The sequence below is a fragment of the Lynx canadensis genome, chromosome B4 (assembly GCF_007474595.2).
Source record: "Lynx canadensis isolate LIC74 chromosome B4, mLynCan4.pri.v2, whole genome shotgun sequence".
Lineage (NCBI taxonomy): Eukaryota > Metazoa > Chordata > Mammalia > Carnivora > Felidae > Lynx > Lynx canadensis.
Window position 1 is genome coordinate 101103894 of NC_044309.1, and position 14349 is coordinate 101118242.

The 14349-nt window shown below is 39.2% G+C and overlaps 1 pseudogene; it reads left to right on the top strand.

Moving 5' to 3' along the window:
- Nucleotides 1–549: 549 nt before the first annotated feature.
- Nucleotides 550–14349, top strand: part of LOC115518766 — a 37827-nt pseudogene continuing 24027 nt past the window's right edge.

Here is a 14349-nt window from a genome sequence, read left to right on the forward strand (position 1 = left end):
TGTGTTTGTCATTACTGCCATTCCGTTTTCTTCAGAAAAGCTTTTATGACAAAACTTCTAATGCTGTTAATCTTACAGGCAGAGGACCAGAATGAGGGATCCCCTCTGAAGATCTTTAGCTTTTGTTGGAGGGACCAAAAACAGTGTTTATCATTTTGAAGTTGAAACTGTCCTGCTTATAGGTCTTCTATTAATGGCCTCAGGTATGAGATCTGAGCCCATCTGTAGTTAAGAAAGGTAATAGAAACTCCCTAAAAGTACCTGGAGCTACATCTTAGTGTGGGATAGGTTCTAAAGTTAAATTTAAAGTGAAATTCTCATATATCCAAATTTAGGCAAAAGTAGTTTTGGATTTTTATGTCACTCAATTTAGGTTATGTTGTCCTGCAGTAATAAGTGGCCCCCAAATTTCAACCATTTAAACACAAAGATTTATTTCTTTTTCATGTCAGATATTGGTTAGATTTACTTGCAGGTTGATTCTATGGGTCTCCTTCATTCTGGGATTTAGATTTCAGGAACAGCTCACTTCTGGTACATGTTATTTTCATGGTAGAAGATGAAAGAGCCAAGGGGAAACCATTTGATGACTCTTTAAATTCAGTTATAAAAAATTTCACCCCTGCTTGTGTGCCACTGGCCACAGTAAGTCACATGGCCAAGGATGAAGATGATGACAGTGGGAACTATATCGCTTCCACTGGGAAAGATGTGGCAAGTCACACGCACTGAGTGGGGGTGTGTGATGCTATTATTGGGAGTTGCAGAGAACAACAGGGAACAGAATGGAAATCTGTAGCACAAATGGGATCAACACAATCGAAGCACAATGTCCCTTTGGAAGGTGTCACTTTGGCGATATATGATGTCTTAGTATCGAGTGATGTAAGATGCCTTAGTTCCTCCATATGTGTACCTGATGAAGCAGTTGTATTTGGGGAAGTGGAGCATGAGCCTTAACACAAGAACCACACCCACTTCTCTGGGAGAAGTGCTGGTTTTGGGGAGGCAATTGGGAACCAAGACTGACTAATTTATGGGAGATTCACCTTTCTCACTTTATATTGATTCCAGGACTAATCTCCATTGATTGGAACAGCAGCAGAAAACTTCCACACTATTGAATTTGTTTTCCTTTTCCTGTCTCCTCATTCTTGGTCCACGTTACTGCTTCTCTGTCTTACCATTTCTGAAGCCAGAAATGTGGGACTCATCTTTGCTACTTCCTTCTTCCTTGTTCTTCATTTCCATCTATTTTCCTCTGTAAATAAGCATTTTTATCCCTCTCCACTCCCACTAAATTGGTGCACAGTGCCGTCGTCTTCCTGGACTAAGCAAAAGTCTACTTCATGGTCTCTCTGCTTCCACTCTTAACAATCAATTCTCCACACAGCATAGAGAGAGGTTTTCTTAGAGAGGTAAATGCTGTGATAACATCTCCTTGCTTAAAACCCTCAGTGATCCCCTATCACTCTTAGAGTATGGTCTGAGCTCCTTAATGCCACCAACAAAGCCCTCCTGATCTGGCCCCTCCCAGCCTCATGTCAGACTTTTCTTTGCCATTGCTTTCTCTAGCTTGGTCACAGTGGCTTTTAGTCCATTTTTCAAGGTCTTCCTACTGCCTCTTTCTTCACAGTTTTCACACCCAGTGTTCCCTATGTCTTGATCAAGATTTTCCTTACCCTTTCCACCTGCTGCCCCCACTTAGCTGATTTATATTAATTGAGAAAAACATAGGTTAAAAGTCAGTTCCTTAGAAAAAACTTCCTTCCTTGCCAGCTACGATGCCCTTGGATAATTCTTATGATTTTCTTCTCTAGCACTTATGAAGAAATATGCATTTGAATGATTTTTGAAACCTACTGGATATATGAGTGTGGTTATTTTTTGCCATGATTTAAAATAAAATAAAAGGAGTCCCTCAAAATCTACCTTCAAACCTTTCCCCTCTTGGATATAAAGCTCTTGTATGGACTCCCCAAAGAATTTGCCCTGAATATTGCAGGTTCCTCAAAAAAAAAATTTACTGGATGCCCAGATATAAACTTGTATCATTATATTTATTTCAAAATAAATCTTTTAACAGAGCAGTTTAAAAACAATTAAGACATGGTAGTCAGCACAAATAATTTCTAAACAGGCATTTTCTGTTCTCCTGATAGTGCTTACGTGCTTGGGAACAGGGGAAAAATTAAAACAGATTTAATGTAGTAGCATTACAGCATCTCCTTGGCTTGTCACTGGGTTATAAAAAGGAATCTTCTGGGTACATTCTGAATTGTCTAAGGAATCAAGTGGAAAGAGACTCTTGACTGAGAGTCTCTAGGTATATGGCTCCATTGTGCTCCTTTTATAATTAGTAGTCATTTTTTTTATAGGCTCCTTGTAAAGTATGAATTTATATCAATCAATAGTAATATAATTTAGGGGAATTTTGAATATGCCTACATTTTGTTTCCCAAAGCAAGAGCCCATTCCTCAGGTTTAATTGCTAACAAAAACACTTTTAATAACACTCACTGGAAATACGGTGTGAACTGGCATGAATTAATGCTCATACCCTCTTTCTCCACATCCCCCTCATTTCTGTTTGTTTTTAATGAGCAGAACTATCAAGAGATATTGTTCTTCACTGTTCCCGTGAATATGGGAAACGGGTTCAAAAGAAGTTCTTTCCCAACACAGAAGTAGCAATATTTCTTTTTTTAACATTTTTTTAATATTTATTTATTTTTGAGAGAGAGGGAGAGACAGAGTGTGAGCAGGGGAGGGGCTGAGAGAGAGAGAGAGAGAGACCCAGAATCAGAAGCAGGCTCTGAGCTGTCAGCACAGAGCCCCACGCGGGGCTCGAACTCACAAACCATGAGATCGTGACCTGAGCCGAAGTTGGACGCTCAGCGGACTGAGCCACCCAGGCGCCCCACAATTAGCAATATTTCTGAACAAACTTTTTGACTTCTGAGAAATCACTGTGTACCAAGATATGACCATAAAAGCAAGGTAAAGCATACCAGAAAATTACATCTTTAAGACCTGAAACTGCAAGCTCTGAAGTAGAGTTCACTGCAGGAAAGCTGACGAATTAGTCATTTTCGGACATGCCCAGCAGACACTTGGTGAAGAGGTTTCATAGCCAAACTATATTGCCATTGTATTTGAAAATTATTATCCCCAATATTTACTTCTTATGGTAAAAGACTCACAGCATATGCTTTCTTCCCCCTTAAATAGAATATTCCGCTGATTTTCTTTCTAAGTACACAAGTCAAATGTTCTTGTAACAGAAAGTGACTAAAGCCTGTGAAATCTTTAATTGGTGCTTAAATTCAAGCAGCTGTCTTTCTGCAGATAGGCTGGGCCTGGGAGAACCTGACTAATGTAATGTTCAGGCTTTGTTCAAAGCAGCCTCCCCCACTGTATCTCTGGAGCTGAGATTTGCATGTTTTCCCCAAGTTAGCTTCCTCTTTTAGAAACCAAAGTGTGTGTGAGAAGCTTCTAATATAAAATGCCCATCTTGTTTCCTAAGCTGAAGTCAGTCTCGGCTGAAATATTATTGCTTGAGTTTGTACCTGTAAGCTGATGGTGGACAGGGTTTAGCCCTTAAGCCCAACAGATTTTATTTTTTTTTTTTATTATTTTTTTTTTTTTATGTTTTTTTTTTTTTTTATATGAAGTTTATTGACAAATTGGTTTCCATACAACACCCAGTGCTCATCCCAAAAGGTGCCCTCCTCAATACCCATCACCCACCCGCCCCTCCCTCCCACCCCCCATCAACCCTCAGTTTGTTCTCAGTTTTTAACAGTCTCTTATGCTTTGGCTCTCTCCCACTCTAACGTCCTTTTTTTTTTTTTTTTTTTTTCCTTCCCCTCCCCCATGGGTTCCTGTTAAGTTTCTCAGGATCCACATAAGAGTGAAACCATATGGTATCTGTCTTTCTCTGTATGGCTTATTTCACTTAGCATCACACTCTCCAGTTCCATCCACGTTGCTACAAAAGGCCATATTTCATTTTTTCTCATTGCCACGTAGTATTCCATTGTGTATATAAACCACAATTTCTTTATCCATTCATCAGTTGATGGACATTTAGGCTCTTTCCATAATTTGGCTATTGTTGAGAGTGCTGCTATGAACATTGGGGTACAAGTGCCCCTATGCATCAGTACTCCTGTATCCCTTGGGTAGATTCCTAGCAGTGCTATTGCTGGGTCATAGGGTAGGTCTATTTTTAATTTTCTGAGGAACCTCCACACTGCTTTCCAGAGCGGCTGCACCAATTTGCATTCCCACCAACAGTGCAAGAGGGTTCCCGTTTCTCCACATCCTCTCCAGCATCTATAGTCTCCTGATTTGTTCATTTTGGCCACTCTGACTGGCGTGAGGTGATACCTGAGTGTGGTTTTGATTTGTATTTCCCTGATAAGGAGCGACGCTGAACATCTTTTCATGTGCCTGTTGGCCATCTGGATGTCTTCTTTAGAGAAGTGTCTATTCATGTTTTCTGCCCATTTCTTCACTGGGTTATTTGTTTTTCGGGTGTGGAGTTTGGTGAGCTCTTTATAGATTTTAGATACTAGCCCTTTGTCCGATATGTCATTTGCAAATATCTTTTCCCATTCCGTTGGTTGCCTTTTAGTTTTGTTGGTTGTTTCCTTTGCTGTGCAGAAGCTTTTTATCTTCATAAGGTCCCAGTAATTCACTTTTGCTTTTAATTCCCTTGCCTTTGGGGATGTGTCGAGTAAGAGATTGCTACGGCTGAGGTCAGAGAGGTCTTTTCCTGCTTTCTCCTCTAAGGTTCTGATGGTTTCCTGTCTCACATTTAGGTCCTTTATCCATTTTGAGTTTATTTTTGTAAATGGTGTGAGAAAGTGGTCTAGTTTCAACCTTCTGCATGTTGCTGTCCAGTTCTCCCAGCACCATTTGTTAAAGAGGCTGTCTTTTTTCCATTGGATGTTCTTTCCTGCTTTGTCAAAGATGAGTTGGCCATATGTTTGTGGGTCTAGTTCTGGGGTTTCTATTCTATTCCATTGGTCTGTGTGTCTGTTTTTGTGCCAATACCATGCTGTCTTGATGATGACAGCTTTGTAGTAGAGGCTAAAGTCTGGGATTGTGATGCCTCCTGCTTTGGTCTTCTTCTTCAAAATTCCTTTGGCTATTCGGGGCCTTTTGTGGTTCCATATGAATTTTAGGATTGCTTGTTCTAGTTTCGAGAAGAATGCTGGTGCAATTTTGATTGGGATTGCATTGAATGTGTAGATAGCTTTGGGTAGTATTGACATTTTGACAATATTTATTTTTCCAATCCATGAGCAGGGAATGTCTTTCCATTTCTTTAAATCTTCTTCAATTGCCTTCATAAGCTTTCTATAGTTTTCAGCATACAGATCCTTTACATCTTTGGTTAGATTTATTCCTAGGTATTTTATGCTTCTTGGTGCAATTGTAAATGGGATCATTTTCTTGATTTGTCTTTCTGTTGCTTCATTGTTAGTGTATAAGAATGCAACTGATTTCTGGACATTGATTTTGTATCCTGCAACTTTGCTGAATTCATGTATCAGTTCTAGCAGACTTTTGGTGGAGTCTATCGGATTTTCCATGTATAATATCATGTCATCTGCAAAAAGCGAAAGCTTGACTTCATCTTTGCCAATTTTGATGCCTTTGATTTCCTTTTGTTGTCTGATTGCTGATGCTAGAACTTCCAGCACTATGTTAAACAACAACGGTGAGAGTGGGCATCCCTGTCGTGTTCCTGATCTCAGGGAAAAAGCTCTCAGTTTTTCCCCGTTGAGGATGATGTTAGCTGTGGGCTTTTCATAAATGGCTTTTATGATCTTTAAGTATGTTCCTTCTATCCCGACTTTCTCAAGGGTTTTTATTAAGAAAGGGTGCTGGATTTTGTCAAAGGCCTTTTCTGCATCGATTGACAGGATCATATGGTTCTTCTCTTTTTTTTTGTTAATGTGATGTATCACGTTGATTGATTTGCGAATGTTGAACCAGCCCTGCATCCCAGGAATGAATCCCACTTGATCATGGTGAATAATTCTTTTTATATGCTGTTGAATTCGATTTGCTAGTATCTTATTGAGAATTTTTGCATCCATATTCATCAGGGATATTGGCCTGTAGTTCTCTTTTTTTACTGGGTCTCTGTCTGGTTTAGGAATCAAAGTAATACTGGCTTCATAGAATGAGTCTGGAAGTTTTCCTTCCCTTTCTATTTCTTGGAATAGCTTGAGAAGGATAGGTATTATCTCTGCTTTAAACGTCTGGTAGAACTCCCCTGGGAAGCCATCTGGTCCTGGACTCTTATTTGTTGGGAGATTTTTGATAACCGATTCAATTTCTTCGCTGGTTATGGGTCTGTTCAAGCTTTCTCTTTCCTCCTGATTGAGTTTTGGAAGAGTGTGGGTGTTCAGGAATGTGTCCATTTCTTCCAGGTTGTCCAATTTGTTGGCATATAATTTTTCATAGTATTCCCTGATAATTGTTTGTATCTCTGAGGGATTGGTTGTAATAATTCCATTTTCATTCATGATTTTATCTATTTGGGTCATCTCCCTTTTCTTTTTGAGAAGCCTGGCTAGAGGTTTGTCAATTTTGTTTATTTTTTCAAAAAACCAACTCTTGGTTTCGTTGATCTGCTCTACAGTTTTTTTAGATTCTATATTGTTTATTTCTGCTCTGATCTTTATTATTTCTCTTCTTCTGCTGGGTTTAGGCTGCCTTTGCTGTTCTGCTTCTATTTCCTTTAGGTGTGCTGTTAGATTTTGTATTTGGGATTTTTCTTGTTTCTTGAGATAGGCCTGGATTGCAATGTATTTTCCTCTCAGGACTGCCTTCGCTGCGTCCCAAAGCGTTTGGATTGTTGTATTTTCATTTTCATTTGTTTCCATATATTTTTTGATTTCTTCTCTAATTGCCTGGTTGACCCACTCATTCGTTAGTAGGGTGTTCTTTAACCTCCATGCTTTTGGAGGTTTTCCAGACTTTTTCCTGTGGTTGATTTTAAGCTTCATAGCATTGTGGTCTGAAAGTATGCATGGTATAATTTCAATTCTTGTAAACTTATGAAGGGCTGTTTTGTGACCCAGTATATGATCTATCTTGGAGAATGTTCCATGTGCACTCGAGAAGAAAGTATATTCTGTTGCTTTGGGATGCAGAGTTCTAAATATATCTGTCAAGTCCATCTGATCCAGTGTCTCATTCAGGGCCCTTGTTTCTTTATTGACTGTGTGTCTAGATGATCTATCCATTTCTGTAAGTGGGGTGTTAAAGTCCCCTGCAATTACCACATTCTTATCAATAAGGTTGCTTCTGTTTATGAGTAATTGTTTTATATATTTGGGGGCTCCGGTATTCGGCGCATAGACATTTATAATTGTTAGCTCTTCCTGATGGATAGACCCTGTAACTATTATATAATGTCCTTCTTCATCTCTTGTTACAGCCTTTAATTTAAAGTCTAGTTTGTCTGATATAAGTATGGCTACTCCAGCTTTCTTCTGGCTTCCAGTAGCATGATAAATAGTTCTCCATCCCCTCACTCTGAATCTAAAGGTGTCCTCAGGTCTAAAATGAGTCTCTTGTAGACAGCAAATAGATGGGTCTTGTTTTTTTATCCATTCTGATACCCTATGTCTTTTGGTTGGCGCATTTAATCCGTTTACATTCAGTGTTATTATAGAAAGATACGGGTTTAGAGTCATTGTGATGTCTGTATGTTTTATGCTTGTAGTGATGTCTCTGGTACTTTGTCTCACAGGGTCCCCCTTAGGATCTCTTGTAGGGCTGGTTTAGTGGTGACAAATTCCTTCAGTTTTTGTTTGTTTGGGAAGACCTTTATCTCTCCTTCTATTCTAAATGACAGACTTGCTGGATAAAGGATTCTCGGCTGCATATTTTTGCTATCTAGCACCCTGAAAATCTCGTGCCAATCCTTTCTGGCCTGCCAAGTTTCAAAAGAGAGATCAGTCACGAGTCTTATAGGTCTCCCTTTATATGTGAGGGCACGTTTACCCCTTGCTGCTTTCAGAATTTTCTCTTTATCCTTGTATTTTGCCAGTTTCACTATGATATGTCGTGCAGAAGATCGATTCAAGTTACGTCTGAAGGGAGTTCTCTGTGCCTCTTGGATTTCAATGCCTTTTTCCTTCCCCAGTTCAGGGAAGTTCTCAGCTATTATTTCTTCAAGTACCCCTTCAGCACCTTTCCCTCTCTCTTCCTCCTCTGGGATACCAATTATGCGTATATTATTTCTTTTTAGTGTATCACTTAGTTCTCTAATTTTCCCCTCATACTCCTGGATTTTTTTATCTCTCTTTTTCTCAGCTTCCTCTTTTTCCATAACTTTATCTTCTAGTTCACCTATTCTCTCCTCTGCCTCTTCCATCCGAGCCGTGGTGGTTTGCATTTTGTTTTCCATTTCCTTTAAAGCGTTTTTCAGCTCCTCATGACTGTTCCTTAGTCCCCTGATGTCTGTAGCAAGAGATTCTCTGCTGTCCTGTATGCTGTTTTCCAGCCCAGCGATTAATTTTATGACTATTATTCTAAATTCACTTTCTGTTATATTATTTAAATCCTTTTTGATCAGCTCATTAGCTGTTGTTATTTCCTGGAGATTCTTCTGAGGGGAATTCTTCCGCTTGGTCATTTTGGATAGTCCCTGGTGTGGTGAGGGCCTGCAGGGCACTTCCCCTGTGCTGTGGTGTATAACTGGAGTTGGTGGGCGGGGCCGCAGTCCGACCTGATGTCTGCCCCCAGCCCACCGCTGGGGCCACAGTCAGACTGGTGTGTGCCTTCTCTTCCCCTCTCCTAGGGGCGGGATTCACTGTGGGGTGGCGTGGCCCGTCTGGGCTACTTGCACACTGCCAGGCTTGTGATGCTGGGGATCTGGCGTATTAGCTGGGGTGGGAAGGCAAGGTGCACGGCGGGAGGGGGGGCAGGCTTAGCTCGCTTCTCCTTAGGTGATCCACTTCAGGAGGGGCCCTGTGGCAGCCGGAGGGAGTCAAATCGCTGCCGGAGGTTTGGCTCCGCAGAAGCACAGAGTTGGGTGTTCGCGCGGAGGGAGCAATTTCCCTGGCCGGAGCCGGTTCCCTTTGGGATTTTGGCTGGGGGATGGGCGGGGGAGATGGCGCTGGCTAGCGCCTTTGTTCCCCGCCAAACTGAGCTCTGTCGTCCGGGGGCTCCGCAGCTCACCCTCCCTTTGTCCTCCAGCCTTCCCGCTTTCCGAGCAGAGCTGTTAACTTATGACCTCCCAGACGCTAAGTCGCGCTTGCTAAGTCGCGCTTGCTGTCTGAACACAGTCCGTCAGGCCCCTCCGCTTTTGCAAGCCGGACTCGGGGGCTCTGCTTGGCCGGCGAGCCGCCCCTCCGCCCCGGCTCCCTCCCGCCAGTCCGTGGAGCGCGCACCGCCTCACCGCCCTTCCTACCCTCTTCCGTGGGCCTCTCGTCTGCACTTGGGTCCGGTGACTCTGTTCTGCTAATCCTCTGGCGGTTTTCTGGGTTATTTAGGCAGGTGTAGGTGGAATCTAAGTGATCAGCAGGACGCGCGGTGAGCCCAGCGTCCTCCTACGCCGCCATCTTCCCAGAATCCTCCCAACAGATTTTAGAAATTTGGACGCTTACTGCCGTGTCACCCTCACTTTCACTGTAGAACAGTCATAAGAAAGTGCTTCCTAGCGCTTCCTTTTTTTTTTTTTTCATTTTGACAGGCTTTCAAATTATTATGTAAACCATGCTTTTGTTGTCTTTGAGCTCTAAACCACATTGATTTAGGAAAGGGTTTCATGTAATCATGGGAATGAAAGGGGTTTATTCCATCATGCTGGCCTGAAGTGAGATCTCAAATTACTCTGCTGGACTAATAAAGTGTCGCCTGCTTTAAAGATGCTCAGGGAGCCAATTTTAACCCCTTAAACCACAGACAGGATCAGCAGTATCAGCTCCACCCGATAGCTTTTTAAAATGCAAATTACCTGACCTCTAGAATCTCCAGTGCTGGCTGCATTTGTGTTTTAACCAGTATTGTGAGTGATTCTCTTGTCTGCTTAAATTTGGGATGGATGGAGCTGCACAACAGATCAGCTATACATGGTGGATAGGTCAGAGTGTAGACTGTAGAGTTTAGATCATCTGAGTTCAAATCCTTTTTGGGGGTCTGAAGTTTTCCTATATGCACTAACATTGTATACATTGCCAAAATGTTCTGCTCTGATGGATCTTTTCTTTTCATTGAATCTTGGTAACCAAAAGGGCCAATTTTCTCCTTTGGAAAGTATTTCTTAATAAGCTGCTGCAATCAAAAGCCAAGCAAAATGATGGGGCGCCTGGGTGGCGCAGTCGGTTAAGCATCCGACTTCAGCCAGGTCACGATCTCGCGGTCCGGGAGTTCGAGCCCCGCGTCAGGCTCTGGGCTGATGGCTCGGGGCCTGGAGCCTGTTTCCGATTCTGGGTCTCCCTCTCTCTCTGCCCCTCCCCCGTTCATGCTGTGTCTCTCTCTGTCCCAAAAATAAATAAACGTTGAAAAAAAAAATTAAAAAAAAAAAAAAAGCCAAGCAAAATGAAAAGTAGCAATGAAATATAATGCATTCTAAAGTAACAGTTATTAATAAATTCTTTGCTGAGATACATGTATCTACTCTTTTAGAAAAAGAAAATCGTTTGAAAACAGGACCTATTATTTGTTAATGGCATATAACTATCAACATGATTCACAACTAGTTGGGACAAAGCAGTTAAACCACTGCAATTGATAATCACAAATTTTAGAGAGTGATTATATCTATATAATATAAAATCTGTGATCACACACACACATATATATGTATATGTATATATATATGTATATATATATATATATACATATATATATATGTATATATATATATATATATATATATACATATATATATATATATTCATGCTGCAAGAGTATTTGTAAACTTATGGCAAGCAATGTGGTTTTGGAGAAGAAAAAATTTGACATAATTTTGGTTAACTTGGTATACTGGTATTTGCATATGAACATTTTTTTATTTCTTTAAGTTTCAAGTGGAAAAATAAAAATAAACATATCATCTATATCTTTGCCCAAGCCACAAAGAAGAAAAACAAAAAACAAAAAAACCCAAACACAACAACATGTTAGTAGATCAAAGTAAAGAACTGAGTTGTGCAATATTCCCCCATAAAAGGTGTGTGTGAGGGGGGGCAGGATCCCTTAAATGAAATAAATGAAGTAAGCTTTAAATAAAGTTAGCCTGCTATGACTTGTTCCATTTTGTCACAAGTCACAGCACTTAAACAATTAGTTTGGAAATTTTTGAATCAGAACCACATAAATTCTGACTGTAGGTCAGGTAATACTCAGAATATAGATACCATGTAAGCAGTGAGGGCATTTCTCTTCTCACTGATGTTGCTCTAGCACCTAGGACAGCGTCTGGCACAGAATGGAATTACAACAAATATTTCTTGAAAAGTGAATGAAAAATCTATCCCTGTTTTCTTTTTAAAAATAGAAAATCGGCATTTGCCACATTTCAGATTTCCTGCATCATTCCCAATCTCTGTAATTCTAGTTTTTAATATTTATAATATTTCAAGGGCATGCACACAAAAGCATACAGTATGAACATCAGTGGGCTTACCGTCAAGATGATGAAATAAAACACTACAGATACTTTTGAAATTGAACTAACCGCTGGGTTGAATGTTGTTTAAATCTAGTTCATCTTTTAAAAATAGTTTTACCAAATAATATGAACACATAAACATATATAAGTTATTTGGTTTGATTTGAATGTTTTATAATTTTATATAATTTGTATCAAATTATACAGGCCTCAGGCAACTTCCTTTTATTTTCTCTCTTTCAACATTGTATTTGTGAGATTTATCTGTGTTTATAAGATGGCTCTACTTTATTAATTTTTACAACTATGTGCTATCCCATTGTATGGGTACTCCAAATATGCTTCTCCTCTGATAGATTGGACTTCAGTTTTCTGCTGTTATAAACAATGCTGAAAAAACATTCTTGTCTCTGTATTCCAATGATAAGTGTGTGAAGGTTTCACAGGCAATTTTAAATTTATATTATTGCTAAATTACTCTCCAAATAAATCGCACCAATCCATACCTCTATGAGCACTACGTAAATGTCTCTACTCTCTTAAAAACTTGTATAATCTTAAAAAAAAAAAAAAAACAAAAACAAAAAAAAAAACTTGTATAATCTTCAGGTGGCTTAAAATTTACTAAACCCTCTTTAAATTTTTATTTCGCATTTTCAGAAAAACTGAGTAACCCTTAATTTACTTATTGAACGTTGTGGATTTCCCATCTTTATTGTCTGTCCATATTATATGCTCAGTTCTCTATTTTATCTTCATTTTCTCATTAATTTGAAAGTTTTAAAAACATCTTTTGGTAATAATGCATTATCAGATGAATCATTGCATATGCTTTCCCCTGTACTGTTGTCATTTCCATTTCTTACAGTGTCTTGGATGTGCAGAGACTTATCATTGTTAATGTAATCCAATTTATTAGTCTTTTACTTTATTCCTTCTGCTTTTTGCTTCCTGTTTACTCAAAAGCTTGAAAAATGTTTTGTCTTTTATCAGAAACATTGCAGGGGCGCCTGGGTGTCTCAGTTGGTTAAGTGTCCAACTCTTGATCTCAGCTCAGGTCTTCATCTTAGGGACATGAGTTAAGCTCCATGTTGGGCTCCATGCTGGGCATGAAGCCCACTTTAAAAGACAAAAAGCAAGCAAACAAACAAAAAACTGAGGCACCTGGATGGCTCAGTCAGTTAAGCATCTGACTTTGGCTTAGATCATGATCTCATGGTTTGGGAGTTCGAGCCCTGCATTGAGCTGTCTGCTGTCAGCACAGAGCCCACTTTGGATCCTCTGTCCCCCAATCTTTTTGTCTCCGTCCCTTACTTATACTCTCCTTCTCAAAAATAAACAAACATTTTTAAAAATTAAAAAAAAACAAAAAGAAACATTTTAGTGTTTTACTTTATACAATTAAATATTTATTCTATTTTAAAGCTATATTCCTATACAGTATGTAGGAATATAATTACTATTTTTTCCTTACGGATGAATTATTGTGTCAAGATCATAACACATCCTTGGCTCACTACTTACTAATGACACTTCTACCATTTATAATTTGTGAAAATATGAATACATGTTTCTAGACTATTCTGTTGGTTTTCATTTAGCCATATCCCTACAACAATGGCACATTGGCTTAATGTCTCTAATTAGGTCTTGATAAGTAGTAGGGCAAGACCCCCAACTCTTGTTTATTTTCCTTCTCAGATTTGTCTTGACTATTCTTGGCTTTTTACTCTCTGACATTAATTTAGAATTAGCTTATTAGGTTTTGTGGAAAGCCTTGTAATTTCGATTATAATTTCATTAAATTTATAGACTGATATTGGAAAAATTATTTGCTTTATGATACTGAGAATCCTTCTCCATTTGCAATATCTCTCCACTTACTTGGTATTCTTAAATGTCAGTCAATAAAATATTTTCAGTTTTCTCAAATAAGTCTTAAACATCTTTGCTGAGTATTCTTATATACTTTATGTTGACTTTTTACTAATGTACATATCTTTTTAAGTAATTGAAAAGTTTTGTGTTTCTTTGTGGTATATAAAAATTATTTTTATATGCAAATTTTATATTCAGATTATTAGCAGGAATGGTTTTGTTCTTCCATTTTTTATTTTTTGTTAATTCTCCTAGACTTTTTTTCATTCTAGATTTTTTATGCAATCATGTAATCTAAATGCAATTTTATATGCAATCATATAATCTTTAAATAAGTTTCCTCCCAATCCTTAATACCATCATCATTAGCACATTTATCATGCTTCTCCTTCTTCTCATTTTAGTATGATGGGTAAAATCTCTAATATAACTTTGAGATGAAATGGCTGTGATAGATTGACACAAAATGATCCCCAATGAACAAATTCTTCTCTGTACTCACACCTTTGTGTAATCTCCCACACTGAATTTGGCCTAGTATTTAGCTTAATTTAGATTTTTTTTAATGTTTATACTTTTTGACAGAGACAGAAAGAGAGAGAGAGGGAGAGAGAGAGAGAGAGAGAGAGAGACAGAGAAAGAGAGAGAGAGAGAGACAGAGCGTGCGTGAGTGTGGGAGGGGCAGACAGAGAGGGAGACACAAAATCCACAGCAGGTTCCAGGCTCTGAGCTGTCAGCACAGAGCCCGAGGTGGCCCGAACTCACAAGCTGTGAGATCATGACCTGAGCCAAAGTCGGACTGAGCCACCTAGGCATCCCAGCTT